At 39.9% G+C, this 13,018-nt stretch overlaps 1 non-coding gene across 2 annotated transcripts in view; it reads right to left on the reverse strand.

Moving 5' to 3' along the window:
* LOC102387560 overlaps nt 1–13,018 on the reverse strand; it is a 148,268-nt gene that overhangs the window by 76,526 nt on the left and 58,724 nt on the right. Inside the window, exon 3 of one of the 2 annotated variants that reach the window (XR_003093479.1) lies at nt 5,971–6,027. The exons of the other annotated variant lie outside the window; for it this stretch is intronic. This is a non-coding gene — a transcript (uncharacterized LOC102387560). Of the gene's footprint in view, nt 1–5,970; nt 6,028–13,018 lie in introns of those variants that run through there. 2 annotated transcript variants of the gene reach the window in all.

Below are 13,018 nucleotides of genomic sequence, written 5' to 3' on the forward strand. Positions count from 1 at the left end.
GCGTTGGATTTGGAAGCCAAATCAGGATAGCAATGCTGGATTAATGTGTAAACTGAGTTCCACATAATCAGCCTTGCATATCTTGGTAATGGAGGCAATTCTCACTTATGGCTTCCATCACATTAGTATCTATGTGCAGATGTTTCTTAAAACGTATTATAAAGACTGCTTTTAAACTTATCAGAATGTGATCTAAAACCTTCAAGGTATGAAAAAACTGCAAGGTCATAATAAGTACTTATTTATAATTTAATCCAGTGAGACAACTGCTAGGTACAAATTGATTTATACTATGTTCTTACCAATATACTTCAAATAGGCCAAGAAGACAGTAAGGGAAGACTCTGTTCTCACAAGATAACTAAGGGCATGCATTCCTTGTACAGTTTAGAAATTAGCATTATCCAGTAGGTTTAGGGCACAGGGAATATGCAAATTAGTTAAAAGAGTTCAATTAAAATCAGTCTAATTGAGAACTCATGATGTGAGAACAGAGCTCCTTGTAAAACATTATATAAGGAGGTTCTATCATGAAGCCTTGGACCTCAGCCTATTTATTCATATTCGTACTAATAAAATCTTCAGAAATTAACAGTGTGAAGAGCATTCTCCTAGAATCTCAACAGTGGTTTCATTAGCTTGGAAAATATAAAATTCAAATCCCAAAGTTTGGTGTTACTTGAATGTATGTAAAGCAATAGGATCAAGGCCTTAAAATCTTTTTCCTGCAGGATGAATAGAAACAGAAGGTTTTTTTATTCTTTTTTTACCTGGATGGATGGCAAGCAGAAAAGATATTGGCCAATTGTTTTTTTAAACAGTAATCAAGAATAGTCCAAACTGTCTGAAATGCTACAATGAATCTAAATTTGATCTTCCAGAAAACATCACAGGCTACAATAAAATTTGAAAGACACAAGCAAGAATCAAATCCAGTCCAACATCCACATTTTATGTACTCGCCTTACTTTTCAGGAAGATGATGTCTTGAACCTCCCAGGGAGCAATTAACTAACAGTCCAGTATCCATACAGTCTCAACTGGTCAAGCAAGTCAAGAATCCATGGCAGCATAATCAGCTACAGTGGTAAGAGAACAGTCTGAGACTTGAGACTGATTAATCCAACTAAGAAATGTTAGCACTAATTTTAGTTATGAGTTATGTGATACACACCATGAAGGACCAGAGTGCCTGAATCCAATGCTCTGTTATTATTTAGAAGAAACGAATACTTAATTATTCTAGGGGCTGTACAAACAGAATAAAAGAAAATCCCCTACCCCAAAGAACTTCCAATTGATGTATAAGGCAATATACAAGGGGACAATACAAGAAGCTCAAGAAACAGCTAGACAATGCTGGTCAGAACAATAGGAATAACTTTCAGATCATCTACCTGAATTCCTTGTAGTCAACATGGGAAAGGAGAATTTTTAAAAAGTTTTTGAAAGACAATGATACATGAATTTGATGGAAGTTCATAGGGAGCTTCTCCTATGTGTAATAAAATCATTCTTCACTGAGCTGAACACCCCTTACTTTTAGATCAAAACTAAAAGTAGCTTCTATTCTTCTTTTGTGGCACTCTTTGAAGAACTTCATTTGTAGAAGAGTTAAGACCACAGGGCGGGGCACTGGAACTCTTGCTGAGGGCGTCCACTGAATATTTTGTTATCGTATTGCCCTTTTCAGGTAGATGAAGATCCAGTGAGTGAAACCTTTTAGGCTCAGCACGCTGATTAAACTAACATTCCTTCAGAGGGATGAAGTAAGTAACAGGAATATATTTGCAATTCAGTCCAGCAGATGACAGCTACAGACCTCTTTCTTTCAGAAGACACCTACATTAAAATTATACTCCTGGTCTGAAAAAAACAGACTTTTTCAAAACATTAACTCTGCTCCCAAAAAAACCCCTCCTCTCTCAATTTGCACCTTAATCTAGTAAGAAATATGTATTCAGTCCTTGATGCTCATGAACAAGGTAGGAATAAAGAACATATACTGAGCGATATGAGGTGGAATCTGTTATCAAGGCCATTCTATTCTTTCAGTTAATTCACACAAGTCTAGGGGTGCACCAATAGAGATTTTTTGGGCCAATACCAATGGTCAATTTTTAACTAGCCATATCAACCAATACCAATCTGATTGCCAATATCTAACCTGGCAGCGTCTGGCTGGTAAGCCTGTTGTGGTGGAAGGGGTGGGGGAGGGAAGGGACATGGGGGGCAGATTGAGGCAGCTGTGGTAAGGAAGGGAGTGGGGCTTGAATAGGGGCTGCCCAGCCAGGACGGGATAGAACTGTGAGGGTGCACACACCCCAGGAGGGCATGGGAGGCATGCACCCCCAGATCTGTGCATGTGGCAAAAGCTGGTTGCTGCTGTGAGCTGGGGCCAGGGCCGTGCTGATCTCTTCCCAGCGGCGGGGGGCGGGGGGGCTGGGCCAGGCTGCATCCATCCCAGTTTGCCATAGCCTTCCCAACCCCAGTGCTGCTCACCCTGAGCGCAGCCTGGCCCAGCCCCTCTGTCAAGAAGAGCCTGGCACCACCCCTGGCCCCAGCCCGCCCTTGCTCAGCACGTAGATCCAGGGGCACATGCCTCCCATGCCCTCCTGGGGTGCGTGCAGCTGCAGGAGCTGTCACTCGCTCTCCATGTCCTCCCCCCACCCCCTGTACCACAACAGATTTATCAGCCAGATCTGGCTGTTCTCCATGCTGCCTCGCTGCATGCCTAACTACCTGTGTGCTGTGCAGTGGTTGCGCGCATGCACAGCACATGTATTGGCCCGTCAATCAAAAAAAAGCTGATTGCCTATGCTGTCAATTTTCCTTATAAACAGTGCCAATCTGATACGGGACCAATGTATTGGTGCACCTCTACACAAGTCTATGGATTCTCTCTTCTTCCCTTTGACGTCAGTGTTGAAAACAGAATATGCTGCTAGGCACAGCATGCTAATGCAATCAGATGTGCAAAAAGTAACATTTGAAAGGCACAATAAACATATAAAACAAAACTATTTCTAGGGATCTTAGAATAACATTTAAACATAATGTCAAATGATGGTGCTTTATACAACAAGGATCATTTGATGTTAACTAATGTAACATATAAGCAAAGTTTTGATCTACCTCTCGCACTCCTACCATTTTGCAGATTAGACCCTTTATTTTTTCACATTGTTTTTTGATGTTTTTGTCAGTATAATCACTCCAAAAATGCAAAATTTTTACTACTGATTTAATTGTTCCTTATTCCAAGACTCAGAAAAACACCAGAGCAGAAAGAAATGAAATTCTGGTAGGGTGTTTAAAAGCTGTTTTTGTCTTTTGCCAAGAGTATCTACTGACAGGAAGAGAACTCCCACTGGGCCCCAACTGGGACGCATAAAATGGCTTTCTAGTAATGATAATGGTGGAGGAGAACCTATTGCTAAGGTGTATTGCCTTAGTAGCTAGGTCACAGCTTTCATGTCAGAGGGGTATTTCAGAAAACCAAAACCATTCCATACATTTTGCACTTCTTTATTATGAAACCACAAAGCAGTAACAGACAGATTATAATCTTTTGGCTAACAAACAAAAATACATGTAAATATTTCCTGTAAAAATACATCCCTTACTCATTTCTACAGACAAATACAAAGCCAATAAATATTCCAATTCTACAGCATATATTACTTACCACCCCACCACTAGAAAATACATACTGCTGCACATAGGAAGATGGTAGGAGAAAAGCATTTTTTCCCCAGGACTGTAAAAAACTACTTATGAGTTTAAAATTCCTCACCAGACAGATCATAAAATGTACATAGATTTTGTGGCAGATTTCTCATGTCTTCCCCTATGCTTCTCAATTTTTTACTGTGTTAGTGTGACTGACCTCCAAAACATACAACAATGGATTAGAATACTGGTTACTTTATGGGCCACGCAAAACATACATACAAAACACATGAAAACTAAATACATGAATGTTAATAATATCCACAAAAAGTATAATTTAAATTAATACTTTAAAAGCTACATCTCTATTAATTCTGATCAGCAAGTAAGAAGGTTCCTTCCCTGTCTGATTCCCTACTCTCAGCTTCCAGGCACTTTCTACTTTTGCATTCCCCATTCTCTCAAGAGATCGTGTAGCTCTGTTAAGCCCCAATCCCACAAAATCACAAGCACGCAAATAGATCCAGGGAGTCCTGCTGTACTACTGACATGCTTAAAGTTAAGTAATTGAATATGTCTTTTCAGGACTGTGTCTTAACACTGCTTTAATTTAGGAGAAAGGAGCTGTCCAAACCTAGCTTAGCTCTAGTTAATACAACAGTGGAGTTCATAGACCCAAAGATGGAAAGGCTATAAACATTTTAGTAACCATTCAGTGAAGGTTGCACTTGAGCAGAGATACAACTCCTTTCTGAAGAACACAGGGCTTAAAAGCAGCAACTCTCCCCCACAACAGAGTGGCAAAATGCACCAAGGACAGACTGTCAATGATGCTATAACAAGTATAGCCCTGATTCAAGTCACACCTACTGAGTCTCTGCAGAAACGACTAAATGTAAAGGGTGAAAATAGGCATGAAATAATTTAGAGGGAGGGCCAGGTGGAGAAAACTACCATTGGCACAATATTAAATTTTAGTTTAGAGACAATGATGACCTTATTAATGCTAGATATGCAGTTTTTCCAAGAAAATGGGAACAGAATGAAATGAGAGTTACTTGTCTTCACAGAGGGAAAAAGAAGTCTAAAAAAAATTACCCAGGACCATTACACAGGAGCCTGCTGAAGGAGGAAAGGCACCAGGAAGTATGCAAATACTAAGTGAACATGACCCTGAAGGACACCAGACAGCAGTAAGATTCTCCTTTTACTATGACATCCTATGTTTGCTGGCAAAGCAAATTTTGAGGCTGAGGTCTTCTAATAATGTGGAAGAACAACATTTCATCTTTAAAACTGTAAGCATGCAGATGCTGTCTTTGAAGTTTCCCTGCCATAGCTGTTAACTAGACCATGGAGCTTGCTGTTACTGAAAACATTATTGCCCTTCAAACTTAAGAGACTTTCTTCAGTACCTCAGTTGGACTCTCACTGAGCTGGTTTGCTGAGAGTGATAGAGAGCTGTTTGCATCCTGGGAAAAGCTCCCACAGAGATATTTAATTTCTTGATACAATAACAAACATCTTCCCTTATTTACTCCCAATGGTTCATCAGCCCACGTTTAACAACAAAATATACAAATGTTTAGCACTAGGGTGAAGCTCTCTGTAAACACAGTACTTGATACATTTACAGAATGAAATACAGGAGTGCAGATAGGACTAAATGATGTTATGTGAGTGCAGCACATCCTTCTCCGATGGGTATAAATAATGGTAATCTAACTAGACCGTGGTAAACTAAACAGACCATGTTCCACCTTCCTTCTAAGCAGAATACAGTCCTGCAGACTCAGTTTAACCAAGGCCAGAACCGTCTTTATCCAGAACCCTGCATGCATCTTTCAGCATGGAAACGGCACATATGAAATCCATGTTCTTAAGGCAAGAGAGGCATATAAAAGGGCCAATGCTTCATGATATATTCTAGCTGGCATCACATAGACCCAGTAACCGAATGAGGACATTGGGGATATTCACTTTATATGATCTGTAGAAAAAACTGCTGTACAAGTTTGCTACAGCCTGGGCAAAAGGCCAAGCTTTCCTGACAGGCATGTAAAGGTTGGTTGATGAAGTTGCAGTATTGATGGAATCCCTCGCAATCCTTGTAAACAGCATCTGGAATGCTTCTCATCAGTAAGGAGATGAGCTAAGGAAGCTACAGAGAGGCTCACTTCTGTTGATCTAGAGCAAAAAGCTTTGTCTTTCCCTTTGGGAAGTCCAGGTGTTTCACTGGGTCTGCAAATGACAGGCAAGACGATCCATTCAAGGGTAATTTTTGCCCAAATTTCAGAAGCTACTTCTTCGGTTTCTCCAAGATGTTTAGGAATTTCCCTCGAGTCATTTCTCTAGCTGAAATGGCAAGGAAAAAGAAATTAATAAATGACTTCGAGGTCCCTTCCAACCCTAATTTTTCTACGATTTTATGAAAACAAACAATTAAAATGAGGTAATTTGTGGTATTTGAACAGAAGGTAGTGATTCATTTAGAACTGTACACCTGTGCTAACAGATAATCCAAGGATTTTTTTTTTTTATTTTTTTTTAAACAAAAAAATAAATCTACGCCACAGCTTGAATTCTGGACAGTCTGGAAAATGTAGGCATTGGGTAGAAATTTCAAAGCTCAGCAACAATCCTTATGAGCTGTCTCATTACATACAATCAACACTTTCTATTTTTACTGTAGATAGTCTCAAACTCATGTAAAATCTCCCTCATCTTAGCACTATCAATCACTGAATGGTGTAATCCACAGCTCTATCACTCTGTCTCAGTGCAATTGTTCCAGGATTTTATAATCCATCAAAAATTACTAAACTCTACCTCTCTCTATTTCAGGATTATTGGTCCCTAACATGCTATGATCTTTAACAGAAATTAGACGGCATTTTCTCTCTCCTTTGGCACTGCTAGTCCCTGGATGCTGTAATATAATGGAGTTTATATTCCCTCAATGCAGTTCATCTATGGATGGTGTAATAAAGTAGAGTTTATAGAGCTTTGGTCTTCTCCCTCTCTGCATTGTCAGTCCTTCGATGTTTAATACAGTGAGGCAAGGTTTATGCATCTCTCTCTCACTCTTGGCACCATCAATCTCTAGTTGCTGTATTAAAACAGGGTTTACGCAGCCACTTTCCTACCTGAAACATTTCTGACTTGTGAGTCCAGGCTTTAGCACAGCAACCCTAATACTATCTTTGTCCCAAAACAAGGATAAAAATATTTCAAATCTGCAGCATTAAGGAAAGATCCCTGGAGACATGTGCTCTTTATGTACTTTCTTCTCAATTTCATTTCTTTTAAACAAAGGTTTCAATGAGTTTTGTGCTTCAAGATGACATGAGGGCTCAATCTCTATAGAATCCATTCTGTTCTAGACCACTCTTCAGAAAGGAAAAACAAGTGACCATACTAATATCTGGCATGAGGGTATTTTCTGTGACACTACCACTTGTCCAGTTAATGTGAAATAAGTCAGATTCTGACAAACACTCATCATTTGGTAAAGACATTGGGTCACTACTGACCTGGATCATTAGAAACTGTGCCCAAAAATGAGAGACTTCCTATATCATTCCCAATCTCCTAAAATGATCCAATCTTGACTTCTTTGCCTGAAATAAAATTGAAAGATCCTGAAAGAAGCAAGATGCTTCTGCTACAGTGATCAGCAGCGAACTACTTAATGCTGACTGATAAATTCACAGTAGTAGGGTTACAGAGTCAACAGCCCATTGAAATGGATGGGGTGCATCACAGTCGTCAGGCCTCTTGTTTCCAGCTGTCTTTTGACTCAGACAGACATTACCACAGTAATTATATTTGGTTCATGTTTTCTACTGTGAGGACTGCAAACTTTTAGATGTTTTTAAAGATCAAAACAAAGATTCAGAAGCACAATCCCAAAGTAAAAGGTAAATTCTAGAGCAAATTCAATGCCTGAAGGGATTGCAAAACACACAGGGATTTCTTTATATGAAAAAGCAATCTTGTGTCTAAAGAACCAGATTGGGATTCAGATCATCTGGGGTTCATTTCCAGACATGTTCCTGATTCACAATGCAAGTTGCTCAAGTAAATTGCTTACTCATTTTGAACCTCAATTTCCTCATCTGCAACATAGGCATAATATATGTCCGTTTCTCAGGGTGTTTATGAAGCTTAAATTGTTAATATAATACTGATAAAGTGCTTTGAGACTCTTGGATGGAAGATGCTGTGGAAGGGCAGGGGGTGTTTGTTATTTTCCCAGGAATTAAATTATTATGCATAAACAAACCAAGAACATGATTAATAAAAATGTGAGTTCAGTCTGAAACATATTCCGCAGTACAACCAACTCCCTGACGCCCCTACCTCAAACCAGTCCACAAAACAGGGTCATAAAATGCCATTGCAGAGAAAGCACAAAGTCAAACTAAACCATTATCAGCTGACAGAGTGGAAAGTTTTCTTGAGTGCCAGTCCCATATAGGAGATATACGAATGTATGACAATTCCATTCCCCCAAAGAGGGCTGCACCCTATAAATCAGGCACTGAGCACAGACTCCTTCTGTGCTCTGACTGAAATTACTGTAGGTTGGGGGTTGCTCCAGAGCACGTGCCCTCCTGTTCACTTGTCATCGGAGATGTTAACATTTCTGATTAATTCATAGACCTCTCATTTTATTCTTCATTCCTTTATCCTTGCTATCCTGTTCTGCTGCAGCTTAAAGATTCTTACCGACCTGCTACAATAATCACCGCCCGCTCCCCCCCCCAAACCTGGTGAAATTGTTTAGTGATGCCAACCGCGCTTTTAATTTGCAAGACATCAGACACAGAGGTAATTTATACCAACATCTGTTCATTTCTGACTTCTGAAACAAACTCGCACATGCTGCTACAAAATCCCATTAGGAGCAGGAGACAGCCTTCTGCTATTCTGTATTCCTGTTCCACACACACACACACACACACACACACACACACACAGAGCTGTACGGCTTTATTTTTAAAGGTATGATATCACACTCAAACAAAGGCACTACATCTTTGTATATGCATAGAGATGGCTACAAAATGAATCCCACTACTGCAAACAATTCCCAGCCAAACTGTGAGGGCAAGTTTCCACAATTATTTACAATCTTGTTTTCCCTGCTATGACTGTCTCACTGAGCTGCCCAAGAATCACAGTTCAGTATAATCCTGATAAAGACAGGACTGATCCTGATTACATGGTGCTGAGTTCAAATGTCTTGGCAATTTCTTCCTCTTTTCTTTTTTTGTAATCTGCTTTGGAGTCTTTTCTGAACCTGGGTGTTTCACAGTCTCTTATATTACATCCTTGTGTCCCACACTGCTTGTGTTAAATGAACTCTTTATAGCGGTAATATCATTGCCAATTGGGTATCTTGGAGTTATTCAGGTTGAGTTATAAGCTTGAGAATGAAAAAACCATCACACCCACATTCTAAATGTGACTGCAGCCCAAAAGAAAGACAGGAAAACCTGTCTTAAGCAGCTACCCAAGGGACCAGCTAAAGCCAGTTGCCTAGTAGATAGAGGTGGATCTTTTAATTAAAAGGCTGGACAAAATTGTACTGGAAACCTTTGGGATGTTTTTAAATGGTTGCTTAAACCAGGGACTTGTCTAATGGAGGTGGGGCCTGAGTGCAGGTTTCATTGTACCAGCAAACAGACACCACAGAGCCTGTGCAGCATAAAATAGAAACATGAATCTCCATGTCAAATCACGATTTACAACCCTTCCTATGCTGTGCATCTATCACTACAATAGAAAATCAACAATGGATACGATTGCAATAGCCTGGTTACAAATTAATCTTCTCAGTTAGGTGGGGAAGAGGAGTGGGGCACTGAGGCCACAGAAAAACACCATTTTAAGATGTTAGTGGCCTCAGTTACAATAAAAGTTGAGTGTTTGAATAGATCCTCCCTTTCCTTGGGCTGCAAAGAGAATTTGGATCAAAGTGCTGTAAATAACAGACTCTTGTCCCAGAAATTAAATTTGCTGCCTTGAAATAGGTGGATCTCAGACCAGGGAGTGGACAGAAGAGGATGGGGCTGAAAAGAGAAGCTGCAGTTTCTCCTTGCTGGGAGGGTGAAGTAAGGTTTAATATAATCTCCTCTTTAGAACTTCAATCCCTCAATCCTGCACTTAGCCTTGCTGCCTTGGGCTCCTTGCTGCTACAACTGTCCCCAAACTGCCTCCTGCAGTAAATTTTGTAGTTGCTGGTTGAAAAGATTCAGTAGTACAGATTGATTTCCTACAAGTGAGGAGATGAGGGATTACCAAAAGCAGCCCTGGTTAACAAGATTGGGTGCAGAATCTCCTGCTAGAGCAGCCCACTCTGCCAGTGCTTTGCATCCTTTCACTATGACATATGGGTTTCATTACACAAAGATTTTCCTGATTTTAACTTGGAGGCGATTACATTGGAAACTCGGAGCTAGCTTTACATCTGTAGCAATTCAAAGGTTAAGTAACTTTTTAATCAAATGACAAAGACTCATAACATTTTGCCTTCAATCCAAAATGAAAGCTGCTGCTTTGGATGTTTCTTCCAGGGACAATTTAATTAGAAAAAGAACACTATACAAGAATTGGGGGTCCATTCTCATTGGTCCCCAACATCTCATAAACAGCTCTCTCATGTGTGACAACACAGTACAAACTGTGTCAGAAGATCTGGATAGGAGGTTTTATCATAGTAAACCCAGTAATGAAAACAGTGACTTACACTTATATAACCAACTTTCATCCCAAAGGATCCAAAGGCAATATACATATTTATACACAACATCTTGCTAGTATTCTTATTATATGCTAGGAAAGGGGGGAGGTAAACATCTCTCCTCCCCCAGTCTTGTGATAGCAGATCCTGAATGTGTGACAATTTTATGAATAGAATTACTATTTTAGATAATTTGGGGTTTAAAAAACTGGTTCTTGTTTTCTGCTCCAAACCTGGTCTTGTACAGATCCTGGCTTTATACATGAAAGCACTTTAAAAAGTCTCAGTTAAGTATTTATAAACTTTCTAAACCGTGTCTAAAATAGTTTGTCTTTACAATATCATCCCACCGTGCGGTTACAACACATTCTTAAATATCTTACTATCCTCATCTCTTCTTTGGCTGGTACATGTTGTCTTAACAGAGAAGAGTCAAACATAGTTATCTTAATTCATACCATCTTCCACAACAGTAGTCTGTTGCTTGCTTTTAAAGCATTTCCTTTTTTTCTAAGATTATTTTGTCTCACTACAGAACAACCAAATCAAGAGGTCTAACTATCCTGGTCATTTATTTTCTGGTGGGCATTTTGTGACCAGTTTTTCTCCCTCATTTAAACTACAGCATTCTACTGAGTAGATGATCAGCCAGCACCAGGAAACTAATGAAGGACAGGGATTGATTGTAGATACATTTTACCAACCCAGGGATAGCAAAACTGAACAGATACAAACATATATAAAAGCTGGTGAAGCTGTTGAAGACAAAGGAGTCCACCTAGTAAGGTGATAGGGGAGCAGCTGGAACAACGTGTAGCTTCTTTGTTCAGGCTTGTTATAGCAGAGGTGATTTGTCTGATACTAGAGGTAGGCAACAGTGTGGGGAGAAACAAACATTCTTGATACCAGTTGGGCATGTTATACAGAAGGCCTTGGGTGAGCTCATGAACAATGGGTAGGATCCTTTCTTGTCTTCATTATGAAAGCCAATGGCAAAGCCAGTCTTTTGGGTGAGGAGGTATACTGCATCTGGGAGTTAAAAGGGGTAAGTTACAACTTATTTACAAAGTTATAAACTAAAACTGAAAAATAACTGAAGAAAAAAGCATAAAGAGATGCCAGAATGCCTAAAATTTATGGGATACTATGATCAGAACTAGAGGTCAATTAAGCTTTGCTAATACAAGAGAAAGGGAGCCTCATACTGGTTTCCCAGAGTGATCTTAGCTCCTCCTCTACAATGCATACTCATAAACAGACTTCATCAGTCCTATCAGTACCTGATAGATGGTTTAGTCCATCTCAGACCTCTTCATAAAAATAACCCCTGCTGCTCCGCTGACCCCCTGTCCTCCTGGAATGACTGCCAGAGCGGTGACTGTGGACCCTTGAAAAACCTGCATATGACACAGCAGGCCCTAAACTGTCAGTAACTGTTACTGTCCCTGGAGAACAGTGGCAAACACATGCCATGCCAATCACCTTTATAGACAACAGAGTGGCATACCAGCTTGTCTCACAATCTTCAGCCTAAGAAATCCTCATCTGACACAGCATAGCCCTGATCAGCTACCACTCTTCAAATGCCTTTCTGAGGTAAGGTGAAACAGCTGAGCAGCTGCCTACAGGAACAACTGGATGAAATAACCCTTTAAATGCTATGGCACCTTTTATTCACATATCTTGAAGCACTTTAAAACAATTTAGCAAGCTTCACAATATCCCTAGGCTTGATACTTGTATCCCCATTTTACAGATTGGTAACTGAGGTTACATTCAATTAGTATAACAGCAGATAGTTCTGGCAGTAGCCAGAAGCCACCACCTCCTAACATGCCTAGGCTTTCTATGTGGCTTCACTCAACAGCTGTGCTGCAGGAGCATAAAGTGCACAAGCTGCTGAATAGACACAGAAATGGATAGATGTTATGAAAAATCTATACATGCCTTCAACAAACTGCTGGGTGGTTGAAGCAGCAGTGGCCTTATTCCACTCAGCCAAAAAAGGGTTTTGCCACTGCAGAGGAGCTTAGGATGTTTAGCACTCAAGGTTAGGAGCTTGACACACAAACGTTTTGCCCATGACCTGGAGTAGAGCTCTCACAAGTAGAGCTCAGATGAGAACCTAGTAGTCAGGATTCCTCAAACCTTTGATAATATGAAGTCCTCCCCATGACATCTTTGTATTTGGTCTGTCTCCATGGCACAATGGCAGCATTAGGTTGTATAAGAGAAAACAGATCTCAGTGAGATGGATTCAGGTTGTTTGTATTGGTAATATTGGATCTATCCATTGTTTGAGATGTGCCACAAACTTGACAGCAATAGGTCACTTCAGGTGCACAGGAATACCCTAAGTTAGCTACATTCATTTGTTACAGGACTGATGGACAACTCCCAGAAGCAGCCAAATACTTCAAATAATATTTTAACTCAATAAAACTTAGCCTCCTTTCCTGTTTCAACATATTCACAATCTCATTTTGATTCTCTCAAAAATATACTTGGTGCTATTCAACGTCACTTGACAACTTAGTTTTTTTCTAAGAACCAACTAAAAATAATTTACATTCTTCCTATGATTCCCCATCAGCTTTC

This window comes from Alligator sinensis, unplaced genomic scaffold, assembly GCF_000455745.1.
Source record: "Alligator sinensis unplaced genomic scaffold, ASM45574v1 scaffold280_1, whole genome shotgun sequence".
NCBI classification, from domain to species: Eukaryota; Metazoa; Chordata; order Crocodylia; family Alligatoridae; genus Alligator; species Alligator sinensis.